Source organism: Canis aureus, chromosome 3, assembly GCF_053574225.1.
Source record: "Canis aureus isolate CA01 chromosome 3, VMU_Caureus_v.1.0, whole genome shotgun sequence".
NCBI lineage: Eukaryota > Metazoa > Chordata > Mammalia > Carnivora > Canidae > Canis > Canis aureus.
The window spans coordinates 86,404,437-86,419,715 of NC_135613.1; the positions used below are offsets into that span (position 1 = coordinate 86,404,437).

The window sequence follows — 15,279 nt, forward strand, 5'->3', positions numbered from 1 at the left end:
TGATCATCCAACATCCCTTGGTGAAACTCGGATAAAGGCTACAGGCCGAGTGAAAAGCAACAGACATCCGGGCCCTTCCACCCAGCATGTATCTTCACTAATGGAGCTTGGTTGCCTCCAGTCTATATCCGGGAAAGGAGAACCTGCAACACACAGATGCCACCTGGCATCCTGGGGTCACAGATGAGAGGAGGTAGCAGGGAATACTGTAAAGGGAAGGCCACTGTTGTCAGGACACTTGATTTGACTCTCTTGTTCTGCCAATTAGGAAGGGAGTAGCCTTCAACAAGCCAGTTAACCTCAGTGAACTGGTGCCTCATCTGTGAGATGGGATCACAACACGAGATTAGCAGTCCTCCATCACAGGTGCTCCCTAAACACGAAAACATCACGTGCATGGTCCTTCTTTAAGGTTCTGTGTTAATCATGCAGAGCCTCCAAGCAATGCCAAGCAAGTCAAGAAGGCAGGGAGGAGAGCCGGAATCCCAGTACAGAGCAGTTTTCTAAGACAAGGATGTTTTCACTTTTTTGCAACATAAACCCAAAAAGCAAGTGTCGTAACCCTTGATTATGACTGTTGGTATAACAGCAGCAATTATCATTTGGTAAATCTTATATTTATGCAGCATAATTAATTTGAATGTCCACCTAAGCATTTTATCAGTGCTACATGGAATGTAGCCCAAGTGAGTGAGGGGAGTTGAATCTGCTTAAAAAGAGCAGGATAACAGGACACGAGTGTGCAGGCCAGAAACCAAAAGGGAGATCACAGGCCAAAAGGCAGAGTTGGATCTGTGCTAGTTTTAGAATCAGTCCAGGGTCTCTGACTTCTGAAGGAGTCAGGACCTCCGAGCCAGCGCTGGTTCTTCTTGCCCTATTTCATGACACCAGAGATCTGCAGCCTGTGACCAACAGGCCACATCTGACCTCCAACCTGCTACCTGCTTTTGAAGAGCCTGTGAGTTCAGAAACAATTTTCCACTTTTAAATGGTTGGAGAATAGCTAGAGAAAAATAATACTTCATGACATGTGCAAATTATTTGAAATTAAAATGCTTTATGGGAACATGAGACAAAGTTTTAAGAGAACACAGCCATACCCATTCGTTTACAGCGGCTTTTGTCTTGCAGTGTCAGACTCGAGTACTTGAAACTACACCATATGTCCTACAGAGCCTGGAATATTTATCATCTAGTCTTTATAGAGAAGAAGTTTCCCAATATCTGTGCTACACGAAGACCTGCTCTTGACAGTTCTGATCACTGCTATCAAAATTCTTATTTTTATACCTATCCCCTTCCCTGGTTCTCTTTCTTGTAATTCCGTGACCTTGCAGTTAGGATCCTTCTCATCCATGTTCAAAACAGTGCTCCTAAGGGTGGCCCGTCAGAGCATGGCCCCAAGCCATTCCTCAAGGACGCCTCTCCGGCTCACAGCTGCAGTGCTCTACTTGCGAGAGCTCTGTTTTGACTTCCTCTATCATGAGGTACTCATTTGTCGGGCCCCAGAGGAGTACTTCTGTTTTTCACACCATTCTACGCTCTTCCCACTTTGTCTTTTTTTGGGGTTGCTTTTGTTTGGGGGTAAGGTAGGGGGTGGATGGATCATGAAAATAAACCCTAGCCCTGGATCTTTTATCTCGTTAGCTTAAAACATGCTCACTGGCCTGCTGTTGATTCCAGTTTTACCCTCAGGGAAGTTTGTTCAGATGCTGTTCCCGCTTTTCTTTTTCACATAGTGTTTTGTGCTAACATCAGAACCTGCCTTCACTAGTAGTTTTAATGATGGGCACCATCTTCCAGGAGGAACACATTTGCATTTAAATCAGCACCTTCCAACCATCCCAAGTAATTGCAGACTCCCGAGCTCTTCTGGTTTCACATCCACATTTGATGGTCACCAGCATTATCCCCCCTCTCCCATTTCTGTCTAACCCCTGTAGCGCTGAGTTTATTTGGCAAGACAGGTCTTATGTTTCCTGGATGATCACGGTCATATGAGCTCTACTCAATTTATTACATTCCTTTTGAATTCCTCAGGCATCTCCGAGATGAATAGTCTTTCAGAATCCCATCATTATGATTTCATAGTTTCAAAAATATTTTACACATTATTATAATAATAATAATTTGACCAATGAGAAAAAGGATCATTCTGTCAAAGAGATTTATTTTCTATTGAGATGTACTTTGAAATCCTGTCACTCACTTTCAAAGTGAATCTCAGTTTTTATTCAAAAAATTAATTAGTGGTTATTGCCAACTGTTGGAAGTGCAGGTGTTATTTATATTCTTCTTCTTAACTTTTCTACTTTTCAAAATGTTTAATATGTGTTTGCAACAATTTTTATCATCATAAATTTAACCTTTAGAAGTAGATTTTCAATTTTCAATTCTAGTACAATATGCTTCGAAGAGACAATACATTGAATTAAGAAGGCGAAGCCATAATTTGCTACCAGCAAATTGCTGTATCTGAGACTAATAATTCTCTCCATAGGACAAAGCCAAGGTCTATTGGCTTATTTCCCCTTTCGCTGTGACTCCTAGAGCTCCATGAGATCTTAAGACTGTTCCAGATGATGTCAGAGTCATGATATTCCCTAAGTGTTACCAAGGGATACATTCTGGAACAAAGCTCAGATTCTAAAGGCAGCCCAAATGGGTTTTCTGATACAAAGGTAGATGGTCATCTCTGCTTCCATCTTCGGTAAATACCATTAGAATCACCTTCAGACTCTGGGGAGGTGAAAAATGCTAGAGTCCTCCAATCTGCATCAGTGGGAGGTGGAGCCTGTTATCAAACACATATCAAGCTATAATTGTTCACTGTGCATATGTGCATATGTATGGATACACATGTGCGCATGTGTGTTTGGTCCACATCTGCGTCCTTAGGTCCCATTTATCTCTAGCCTCCAGACTGTTCTTCCAACTGCATTCTAATGACATTGGATTGAAAAGCGATGAGAATGGGCAGCCCCAGTGGCTCAGCAGTTTAGCGCCGCCTTCAGCCCAGGGCCTGATGCTGGAGACCTGGGATCAAGTCCCAAGTCGGGCTCCCGGCATGGAGCCTGCTTCTCCCTCTGCCTGTGTCTCTACCTCTCTCTCCCTCCCTGTGTGTCTCATGGATAAATAAATAAAATATTTTTAAAAAAAGTGATGAGGTTTTAGAATTAGCAGTATTATAATTTAGTACTTTGGGTAACACTGGAATAGAAGGAAAAACTATTAAAATTAATTTTTGGTCTTATTTTTTTTTTTCTTTTTCCCTCTCCCTTTGTGAGTCCCTGGTGGTTTACCTCCCTGTTAGCTGAGGTAATTTATGTTGAGACACATGGGACTCAGAGGCTGTCCCCACCTGGAAAATCAGTGGTTAAACAGTAGACTGAATCAAGTGTCCTATGTGTTTTCCAAGATAGTTCCACAAAATGATATATGGGCCTGCTGATGATCAGGGCCATATGATGCTGATGATCATTAGGGCTTTTAGAAGTGAACCCCCTGGAAAAGCTTGCAACTAATTAATGTTCACCTTTGCATATATGGTCTCTTTGAACAATAGGGTATTGTTGACAAGCACCAAACTTAGTACTTCCTCATAACCTCAGTCATCAGCAATGCTGGGAATCTTTGAAATTCCTTTCATGGAAGAGTTGCTTTAAAAACTAGGAGTACACTCAGGGGCTCCTGGGTAGCTAAGTCTGGTGGGCATCTGCCTTCAGCTCAGGTCATGATCTTGGGGTCCTGGGATCAAGCCCTGCATCAGACTCCTTGCTCAGCGGGGAATCTGCTTCTCCCTCCCCCTCTGACCCTCCCTCCTGCTCCTACTCTCTCTCTCTCTCTCTCTCTCTCTCACACACACACACACACAAATAAATTATAAATCTTTTAAAAAATAGGAATACATATACCCTTTCATCAAATATTTGTATATGGGGCAGCCCCGGTGGCTCAGCAGTTTAGCGCCGCCTGCAGCCCAGGGTGTGATCCTGGAGACCCTGGATCGAGTCCCACGTCAGGCTCCCTGCGTGAAGCCTGCTTCTCCCTCTGCCTGTGTCTCTGCCTCTCTCTTTCTCCTCTCTGTGTATACTCATGAATAAATAAATAAAGTCTTTAAAAAATATTTGTATATGTAGATATTTATACATACATATATAAATGGTTGTATGTATTATATAGATCCATCAAATTCATTATATATATATAAAACTATATATATATATATATATATATATAAAACATCTTATCATTCAATTCCAAATGACTGTTTACAAAATACAGGCTATGCTTGAAGAATGATTTGCTCTCATTGAGGTTATTAAAAAGCATCATTTAGTAACCATACTTGGGAATGTATTTCTTGCCAGGCTCTGTGCAGAATCCTCAACACCTCCAATCACATTTAATCTTCATAACAGCCCGATGCGATAGGTACCCTAGAGTCTCCATTTTACGGAAAAGAATGTTAAAACCTCAGAAAGGTTAGGGAAGTTTTCCAAAGGCACACAATAGTGACTCCTGTGGCTATTATTCATTAGCTCTTAGAGTATCTATAGAAACTAGTTTTGCACGAAGGGAAACAGCACGGTGGAAAGCTTAGACTTTGGAATCAAACAGACCTGTGTTCGGATCTTAGGGCCTCTGTTTCATCTGCTTCGGTCAGTTTCCTCGTTCATAAGTTGGTAATAATATATATTGCTGAAAGTAGGAATGCATGACTATTCTATGTCAACTCTAGGCATAAAAGACATTTAATCAAAGGCCGTAATGATTACTCATGTTACAATGAAGAGATGATGGCCAGACCTATCTATACATGAGTTAACCATGGGATGGACAGAGCAATGGAAAAGGTTTGAATCAAAATCAGAGAAGCTAGACTACCACTATGGAAAGGCAATATTGGTGTTAATAAGTGGTATTGAGCCCGTCCATCAGCTGCAGTAGAAACCCCTTCGCTGGACAATGAGCTGCTTTCATGACTCCCTCCTGTGCAGTGGGGTAGAGCAGAAGCAGGGCTACAGGACTTCGGTGTTCAGGTCACAAAAGACAATGAAGCTCTCCCCGGTTTCTCATGGGATGCTAGCTGGGGAGCCTTCGGCCACCACCTGAGAAATACAATTATCCTGAAGTTGACATATGGAGAGACCGTGTGAGGAGACCTCAAGAGAGCAAGAAGCAAGGGAAGCTCAGATCCCCAGGCCCAGCTGGAGGAGTGGGGGTGGGCAGACCTGGAGAGGGCCCAACCTCAGTCAACATCTGGCTCACAGCTGTATACAAAGCCATGGCGAGGTCACCTGGCTGAGCCCAGACCACTCCAGCTCCACAGGCAAAGTGGCATGACTGTTGTTATGAGGATCCGTTGGGGGTGGTTTGTTACTCAGCAGTAAATTACTAGAACCTGGGCACATCATATGAGGAAGCCACAAAATTGCTCACTTGGGTATATTGCCCTTCCTGCTTCTCACCTTGGTTTCCCCTTCTCCCTCCACTTTGTCCCTCTGGCCAAAGACAACGTCATCCCTGATGATTTTGGTCACATGGGGACGTCCCAGGCCCGTGATGTATGATCTGATCTCAGAGTTTTCCTTTTGGATTTCAGGAAACTGTGGTGAGCCTGGTGTTTCCCTCAGATTTCACGGAGCTTCCAGAACTGCAGACGGCTAAGTTAAGCACTGTGTCCTGAGAATTAGCTCACTGCTCTCTCTGCCTTTGGGCCAGAGCACCCACAAAAACGAGGAATTTGCCGAAGTCTGTCATATAAAGGTCCCTGGTTTTCTAACCCATAAGTTAACGTTTGCTCTCCCTGACAAAGTCTCGCCATTGGAGGCTGTGGTATCCTCTCTGGATCCATTTCCATCCCCTCTTTCTGGAATCCTCGGGCAGAGGCCTAAAGCCACTGTCCCTGTCATTCCCTATAAATCAGAAGCAGGGCAAGTAGAAACAAGGGAATTTCTCACTCTCTCCACAGCCAGAGGAAATCAAAGAGCAGAGAAAGATTTGGAACACTTGAGCAGAGGACAAAAACTTCATCCTACCCTCAGCCAGTCCCAGGCCTGGACTCCAAGTAAATTAACTGAACCATTTCAATAGGCTTGAATTCTGTCGGCAGCTCAACCATCCCCTTGTTTACTGTTGAAATAATTACTACTTTGCCATAATATTAGCTCTGAGCCGTGACTCCATTACCATTATCACTGGAATATTACCCATTTATTATGTCCCAGCAACCCTGGAAGATGAATACTGGGCTTCAGAGACCAATTGTTTTACAACAGACAGGATCTTGGTGTGCATTGTTTAATGAGGTAAACTACATTATAGCCAGCATTAATTTGGCCGCAGTGCACGCCACTAAATCACTCTTAACCTGTAAATCTGCCACTGTTTTTGATGTGCACTTCATCAGTGAGGAGGGGACACATCACTTGATAAGGGGATGAGGCTGGGAGTGGCGAGGAAAGGGTGAAGGTGAGAAAGTCCATGTTCCTGGGTGCATGAGCAAGACAAGACTGTGGAGGTGTGGATGAGTCACAGCAAGCAGGAGGAGGGAGCAGAGGGAGTCCACTCATCCTCTGATCCTTTCGGGCAAAACTCCTAAGAAGATGGAAAAGAAAGGTGATGTGATGGGTTAGACATAATCAATATGCCTCCCCTCCTGCAGCTCAGGAGCGTGGATTCACAGAAACCATTTTCTGATCACTTTTAGCTCTTGTCTTCTTCTATTTGACATCCTCAGTATGACCACGGCAACCCACAACAGGCAGATGAGGGGAAGCAGAAAACAGAGCTAGACAATAAGATTGTCTTTTGGCACAAGGGGTGGTAGAGACGCCTGGAAACATGCAGTTCTCATTTGCAGAGCTCACAGGAGCCTGCGTGTGGGTGCACAGAGCTCATTGCCTTGGATGGAACACAGCTGGAAGCACACCAGGGGAACACAGCAGCAGATGAAAGGAGTTTCTTCATCAGGACTCCCTTGTCACTTACAGTCCTGCTTCTCAGACTTTAAGGTGCATATAATTACCTGGGGATCTTGTTAAAATGCATGTTCAGTAGGTCTGGGGTGGGGCTGGAAATTCGGCATTTCTAACCAGCAGCCAGGGATGCTGATGCTGTAGGTTCACGGACAGACCACACTGAGAAGTGAGGGCCTACCGAAAAGGGAGGAGCCTCTTCCAGCAGAAGCAGTTTTGCCTTCAGAAATGCCAGCCCTGCCTTGTACAGAGCATGCTCAGAACCACCTGAAGAAACAGCAGGGTTGCCCCTACTTCAGAGGGGGGCAAGTGGAAATGTGTTGCTCTGCTCCATCCGAGGCTGGTGACTTCCACATAGGTCCTGGGGGTGAGTGAGGCATCAGAAGTGAGAAATAATGTTCCAGGAACAGAAAGACTGCCAGAAATTGGTGCCTTTGGTTTTTAGAGTGGAGAGCACTGTATTCCCAGAGTGTCCTAAGACATTACTTTTATATTACAAACTGAGAAAGAATCAAAAGGGTTTGAATACAACGTTGGACTCTTGAAACCTCAATCTAATCATCTTCTTTAAAGAGAAATATATTCTCTGTCATGCCACTTGTGAGTTTCCCAAAATTACCTATGTTCTTAATTTTGGAAACCTTTTCTCCACACGACCTAAATACACTTGAAGCTTAAGCAGTTGGGCTACATATCCAGCCCAGGTAGTCAGGGTTGAAATTACCAAAATTGTTTCCTAGAACATTCTAGAGGGTTTTTGTTCTCTTTAAACAGTGGAGCTGACATCCTTCTCAAAAACTTTTCTCAGTTTACCCCCACCAGTCTTCTCAAGTAGCACTGAGTTTTTCTGAAAGAGACCATGGAGGAAGGGAGAAGAAGGCCTTTGTGATTTAATAGATAATCTCAGGAGTGACAGGAGCTGGCAGACAGTATAAATTGGGAACATCTTTTACCGTATATCTTCCCTACCAAAGCTTTTTGTAGTATCCATTTTGGAAACTTAGTATTATTATTTTTATCTCAGGGCGTGCATCTGAAGAATAATGACGAGGTGTGAGGATGTGCATATCTTTCATTCTTTATAATACTAGAACAACAATACTAATTTTCCTTTTTAAATTTAATTATAGTTCAGCAAAAGAACACTACCAAGTTAATTTCCTATTATCTACCAAACTATTCCACTAGCAGTTGAATAATATTTATATGGTTTGAGAGTATTATGCTTTCCCTGGTTCATTTGTCCATCCATCCATCCATCCATCCATCCATCCATCCATCCATCCATTCATACATCCATTTAGAAGCATTTATTTAACATCTACTAGATTCCTGTAAAACTGGAGAAATAAATAGATTGGAAAAATAATGATGAATGAGGCATGGTTACTGCCCTCAGGGATTTCACAATTTAACAGCAGAGGCAAACACATAAATAATTTATTGTGATACTATTTGGTACGTTCCACTTGTTCTCTACCTCCCCTAATCCTGCAAACAGTTTGCTTTATTGGAATTACCTATAATTCTTTTTACTGAACCAGAGACAAAAGCTGAGTAGAATCAAGCCGAAAGCTAAGAGTGTAAACTTGGATAGAATATTGAAATAATGATTATAAGTCTTCTGGTGGGGGGAGGTTCCAATACAACAAAATACTGGCTCTTTGTCTCAAGTTCCTCGATTTTAAAATTAAGCTATCCTAACTTGGTTATTCCATCTCAAGAGCGATTTTATATACTCCGATGATAGATTGCATTGTTTCAAACATGGTGGATCCCTCAGCTACTGTCCACTGTCGACCCTACATATTTGACAGAAAAATACCATCCTGCTGAAAAAGCTTTGTCACTAGTCTTTATTGAAGCAAGCAGACATGGGAAACTCTACTGAAGAAAATCTGTTCAAAAGAACTTGATAGTGGGATCATATTAGAGGGAAAAATTCCAAACTCTGTGACAGATGTGTCCTTAATAAAAGGCATTTTGATGTATCAAACTGAGGGATTTAAGCAGTTAACCAGTAATACTGGGCATAGGAGAGTTCCAAATGTTTCTTTTGCATGTATTATACTTCCTATTAGAAAAATTAATCATGACTTAAATAATGTGTATGTATGTGTATGCATATATATATTTATATGTGTATGTATATATACATATTTATATATATTTATATTTATAAATATATATATTTATGTACATATAAAATTTTATCTATATATACACTGTGTGTATATATGTAGACCATATATGTTTATAAGTAAATTTATATTAACATATAAATATAAATATATTAAAATATATAAATGCAATATATAGTATATGTAATAAATATATATGACAATATATGAGTGGTATAAACACATACATGCATAGAGTTAGGTTTTCCCATTTGGCACACGAACACATCTTGTTTGGTTGAGATTCATGTGGCTGTTTTTCTGATGTGAATTTAACATTTATTGAAATGGTAGCCATGTGTTGGACACAGTACTATGTAATTAAATTTAATATTATTTAGTCTTCATCCCCTCGTAGCAATACAATTCAGTGATGTCTAGTTAAATGAGCCAAATTAACTAAGGGGATGTTTCAACTATTGAGCAGGGACAATCAGAATAACTCAAAGTTATAAATGCAAACAATGTCCTTTCTGTAGCTGGCTCTCTCCAGGAACCTTCACCTCCTCCTCTAACCTATCACATTCTTCTCCATCAACTGAAGTTTAGTAGTGAGTTGCTCCCAACTCCTAACACTTAACCCTAAGATGTAGCTAAAAATGGGGGGGGGGGGCTTACTTAAAAGCTAGATGAAAATGCCAACATGCTTACACCCTCCTGTCCTGCTCCCTGATTTCTGGTACATCTATCAAGCCCAATTGCCCATAAACATAGAAATGCTCTGTTAAGTAGCTGCGTTTGGGAGGAAAAATGTAAACTAGCCTTTGTTGTGATGGTTTCGGGGTATGTGTTCTGTGTTCTCTCTCCCTTAGAGGCAAATTTCTGTGGGTAAAACGTGTATTATGCTATCGTATGCCATCCCAGCCTTTGTTCAAGTGCACTTTGCAGAGGCACGATAGATTGTGGTAGTTTGATATCATCTCCTTGGATTCTCTCATCACATTTGTTTGTCTTGGTTAAGAATCCAGAAGCCCTCAGCAGGTGCTGTCCATCCTTAGCCTCAAATCAACCACTCAAGCCCTCACCATCCTGGGGGACCCTCTGGATGGCAAGCCTTCTTTCTTTGCGTTATCGTCATTTATCCACCTTCAAGGAAGGCAGCATCTTAACAATAACTTTATACAAGATGACTGAAGCCTGGAAGGGGGTGTGGGTGGTGGTGGGGGTCATCCTGAGTAAATTCTTGGAGATTTTCAACTTGTAAAGACAAATGGTGCATTTTTAAAGGGGCTGCTTGGTTCAAAATAATTATAATAACAATAATAATAATAATAATAATAATAATAAAGGTGGGGAGGGGACAAGAGGAAGAAAGAATATCCAAGGAAGAAGAGGAAGTCATGTGGGCATCTCAGTTATCTTTCTCCTACACTCCTTTTCAAAGAGCAAAGAAATCCCCTCTCAGACGCCGGCAGCCAGCCCAGCCTGTGCAGGGATGGAGGTGGGTTTCATGTGGGCCAAGTAGCCACCCAGTTTGAAAGGAAAACAAGAACAGCTAGGAGTATCTGAGATTCGTGAGATCGCTCCACAAATTAAAACCTTTTATCAGCCTCTAATAGCTGTGCAAACTAATTATATTTTGGCCAAACTTTGCCAATGACTCCCTCGAGGTATTATTATAAAATTTTGAGCTTGGAAATGCGTCCCCATTCTGTCAACATCAGGATGTTTCAGCTGCAGGATTCGGGCTCCAGCTCATTTTAGCTTCCATGATGTGCTTTGCATAAACTGGCATTTGCGCCCTGGTGTGGCCGGGAGGGTCGCAGAGGGAGCACAGCTGTACTTAAGAATATGCACGGGGGTGTATTCCTGGCCGTCGGACCCGACGCAGGAGCGGAGTTGCCAGGAGAATCCATTCTTGCCCCAGATTGTAAGGAGACACTGCAGGCTTCCAACCCCAGATGTAGAGGCTCACTCAACATCTCGGTGGAAACAGCTTCTAACTTGGGGGGGGGGGATTTCACCTCCCTTCTCAAAGCTTCCCTTCTCCATATGTGGGAACAGCACATCTTAATGTCACTGCTCAAGTCCTTGGGCAGGTTTTAGAGCAAAATCTTGAGGAGGGGGATTTCTCCAACAGCTTGATAAGGAAGTCAGCGAACGCTCCTTTGTCCCAGAATTTGGTTTATGGGTGAATAAGGGCTCGCGCCCTAGAGAGTCCAAATAAAAGCCATTGGTCGGTCAAGGAGCGCGTATCTAAGCTGCCCAGGCACCGGGGCATCATGCGAGGAGTGACGGCAGCCTTGCCCTGGGAAGGCCCCAGCTCCCTTCTCTGGGCCGGTGCTCCTGACAGTCCTCCACCTGGCTGGCCCCGGAGAGTGGAACTTCCTGCAGCAGATGTACCCCCCACGGGCACAGAGCCCCCCGAAACCAGCAAAACCCAACAGGACGGGAGAAGCCTGGGGTTTTCCCTGCCCCCTAGCCTGCTGTTGGGGCGCAGCGCCAGGGGCCGAGAGATGCTGTTTCTTTCCTTTGCTTCCTTCCTTCTTTCCTTCCTTCCTTCCTTCCTTCCTTCCTTCCTTCCTTCCTTCCATCCAGCCGAAAGCAGAAGACGGCGCGGGATGACCTTCCGGGGCTCTGGGTGCCCTGGTTCAGTGGGTTCCGACCCCTGCCGGGGTGACCGCCAGCAGCTGTGGGCCTCAGGCGCGGCCAGGAGCCTGGACTGGTCCGGGGACAGAGTGGGGCCGGCCCATCAGCCCGCAGGTGGCCCAGAGCAGAGGCAGGGGGGCGGCCGGGCTGCTGCCAGAGTCAGGCCCCCCCTCACCACAGGGTCCCACGTTCATTTCGGTCTCTGCCATCTGCCATCCCATCTCAAAGGCTCCCACGGTGGTTTCATCGATTCTTGATTTCTTTCCAGTTGTCACTAATTATACCGCACATCAGTAAATCATCCCAGGCCGGGCTGACAGGGAGGGAAGCGGGCTGCCTGCTGCACGGAGCCTCCCGGCCACACCTGCGCCAGGTACCCCGGGGCACCCCGCCGATCAGGGCGCCCAATCACCCACGGCCACGCCTCCGACCCTGGGCCGCCCCGCAGATCGTTCTCCCCCTGGGGCCTGCTTCAGGCTGTACAACCACACTGGAGGAATTGGGGCGCCTCTGGCCAGAGGTTTTCGTGACGGTCTTGATATTGAAGGCAGCCGAGGTGAACGGTGATGCCATCAGCTCATCTGGAGTTTTGGGAGGTCAGGACAGCTCTTTGCAAATGCATTAACAATGCAGCGGGTAGATTCATGGGTTCTGGCATGGGGTGTAAAGGTTTGCATTTTCAAGGTGCACCCTGGGTGCTTCTGGGTGGCAGACCAGCATCCCACGGGAAGGGCCGCTGAGCCCTGGGTCTCACTCTGCCTTGCTCTGGCTGGAGACTCTAAGTGACCTGTTTGTGGGTGGGGTGGTGACGTCCTCCTGTCCACCTTGCTGTTCTAATACGGACACAGGTTCTCTCCGGACACAGGAGCTACATGCACAGCCCAGGGGCACAGGCCGATGGCTGTTGCTCTGAGGAAGCCTGTGCCCGTGGGTTCCCGCAGCCATGGCTGTGGGCAGGGGGTGCCCCGGAGTCCCCCGCGCCCCCAGCCCCGTGTCGCCCAGCCCAGCCCATTCACTGCACAGATTGCTAGCTAATGGGGTGGAGCTAGCTCAAGTGGCTTCTATTAATGGAGCAGAATATAAACAGAATAAAGCCTTCATTTCCCAGGCTGCGGTTTCATTATTAATATACTTTACAGTTCACAGGTTGTACGTTTGCGGCCGTGTTTTCTCAGCTGGTGTAATCTGCAGCTCCGAGTGAGAACAGTCATAAAATTTTCATTTCCAGTTGAATGTGCGTCCAATTCGCCGTGAAATGTCCTATCTGTCGTGAATATTAAGTGCACTGGAGCAGTGGCTGCTGGATTAGGTAAAGAGGTTCCCCAGGCCTGGCGGGGGACAGAGGTCGGCCGGGCTGTGGGTGTGACTTCGACTGGGAAGCCCCGTGTGACGGGAAGCCTTGGGTTTCCAGGCTGCCTCCTGGAGCTGTGGCGGAGGAGAAGAAAGTTGCCTGCAGGCAGCTAAGGGGTCAGGAGCAAGGAGAATGTGCCCCGAGGGGCCAATGGAAAGCCATCTGACAGGAGGTGAAAAGGGCCTGGGGGTTGGGGGTTCAGGTGCAGAGACTAGAAATGGAGGGGCCGGTCATGCTGGGGCAGGGGCGAGGAGGCAGGGGGAGGGGGGGCCGCCGAGGTGAGAACTGGCGGGGGGGGGGGGGGGCGGGGGGGGAGGAGTGCAGACGGCAGCTGCACACAGGCGAGCTTGGGAGAAGCAAGCAGCCTTCCAGCGCATCTGCAGGGCTTGGGGAAAGCAGTGGGTCAGGGGCAGGGCCAGGTGGCACTTCGGGACTTGGGGGAGCACCTGTCGGCAGGGCTGGCCTGCAGGTTGGAGCAGGTGGGCGGGTGTAAGGGTCTTGGCTGGAGCCTGAGTGTTACCAGTTGGCCCTAGACCTGGAGTGGAAGTCCTTGACCTCCGGGCACTAGTGTATCACCCTTCCCTCTCAGGGCCACTCCCTGGGCCATCCTAACTGGTTCTGTCCTCCATACCCCTTCCCTCCCCTTGGTGCCACAGGGCTGGGATCCCTCAGCCCCTCTCAGTGTGCAGGGAGCACTGGGCCTGGGGAGGAGCCACATAGGCCAGGTTGGGGGTGGAGCAGGGAAGCTCCCCGATCCCAGCTCCCAGCTGCTGCCAGGTGAGGCTCTTTCCTCCCAGAGGAGCAGGTGCCTCCCCTGCAAGGTTTTGATGTGATAGCCGCCCCAGGCTGGAGGGGACCGAGAGGCAAAGCGGGCCCAAAGGTAGAGGGTGCCTCGGATTGTTCCCAAGGAGTCAATAGCCCCCACCCGCTGCTGTGGCTGGGCATCAGCACCGCTGTGCAGGGAGCCCGGGGCACACACCATGTGTGTGTCACTGCAGCTGCAGCTCCCTGTGCCCGCAGCGCCGCTCCATCCCCCCTCCCGCCCCACACCTGGAGCTATCCCTGCAGTTCTTCCAAAGTCAGCTTAAATGATGCCCCTCCTTGGGGATCCTTTCCTTGGCATCCATTTCACCCCGCAGAACACAGCCCCCCTTGCTGGGCTCCCTGTGAGCTTGAGCTGGAGGTGCACACACTTCAGTTCCAGCATTAATCTCGTGATTTGCTCACCATTTGCATGCCCAGCTCCCGCAGGCACAGTGGCTTCCTCAGGGCAGGGACTTCAAGATGTCTGTCCTTCGTCAGATATCGAGCTCCGAGCCTGGGACACGGGCACTGGAATCAGACAGATCTGGGTTTCAACCCAGCAGTGCTATCGATGGCCTCTGGCTTCATCATATCACCTGCGTGGGCCTTGGTGTTTCTTATTTTTAAAATGGGGCTCATTAGCTTCCATGGAGGGCACATTATAAAAAAAGAATCAGTGAGAAAATATCTATGTAATAGAAAACTTAGGTACTGAAACTAAAATAAACACTCAGTAGATGTCTGTTCCCTTTATTAAATATTCCTTCTTTTTGGTAAGTGTTTGTTGAGCGAATAAGTAAGAAAAATATACAATTTTTAAAAGATGTATTTATTCGCAAGAGACGCGGAGACAGAAGCAGAGACCCAGGCAGAGGGAGAAGCAGGCTCCATGCGGGGAGCCCGATGCAGGACTCAATCCCAGGACCCCGGGGTCACGCCCTGAGCCAAAGGCAGATGCTCAACCCTGAGCCACCCAGGTGCCCAAAATATATGGCTCAGATTGAGGTCATACTGGTGATGCAGAAGGAAAGGATCAAGAGCAATTGTGGTCACGATGATCCAGGAGCAGGTGTCCTTGACGTGATCCTTGAGGAAGAGAAGCGCGTTTTTCTTCCAAATCTACGAGGTTCACCTCTGCACATTTGTAGGTCCCTGTCTCTGTCTCCTCTCCACCCCCCTCTCTGGTTCCTTTTATTTATTGGAGCTGACAGGGTAGCTGGCACTCCCTACCCTATTCAGCTCTCCCCCATTTCTTTCTTTAATGCTAAATTTGAGATCACTGACCGCTAGGAAAGGACTCTTGCAGCCCTTACTTCCTGGGATCTCCTAAGAACTTCGCCTCCTCTCCTCTCCGTGGGCCTTCAAGAAAGGCGTT

At 46.5% G+C, this 15,279-nt stretch overlaps 1 protein-coding gene and 1 long non-coding RNA gene across 9 annotated transcripts in view; both read left to right on the forward strand.

The window, feature by feature from the left end:
* Positions 1-15,279, forward strand: part of NTM (neurotrimin) — a 942,893-nt gene that overhangs the window by 845,882 nt on the left and 81,732 nt on the right. The window lies entirely within an intron of this gene.
* Positions 2,639-7,220, forward strand: LOC144311547 (uncharacterized). Its single transcript, XR_013377161.1, has 5 exons — positions 2,639-2,710; positions 5,606-5,769; positions 5,975-6,070; positions 6,866-7,016; positions 7,125-7,220. It is a non-coding gene; the product is annotated as an uncharacterized LOC144311547 (long non-coding RNA).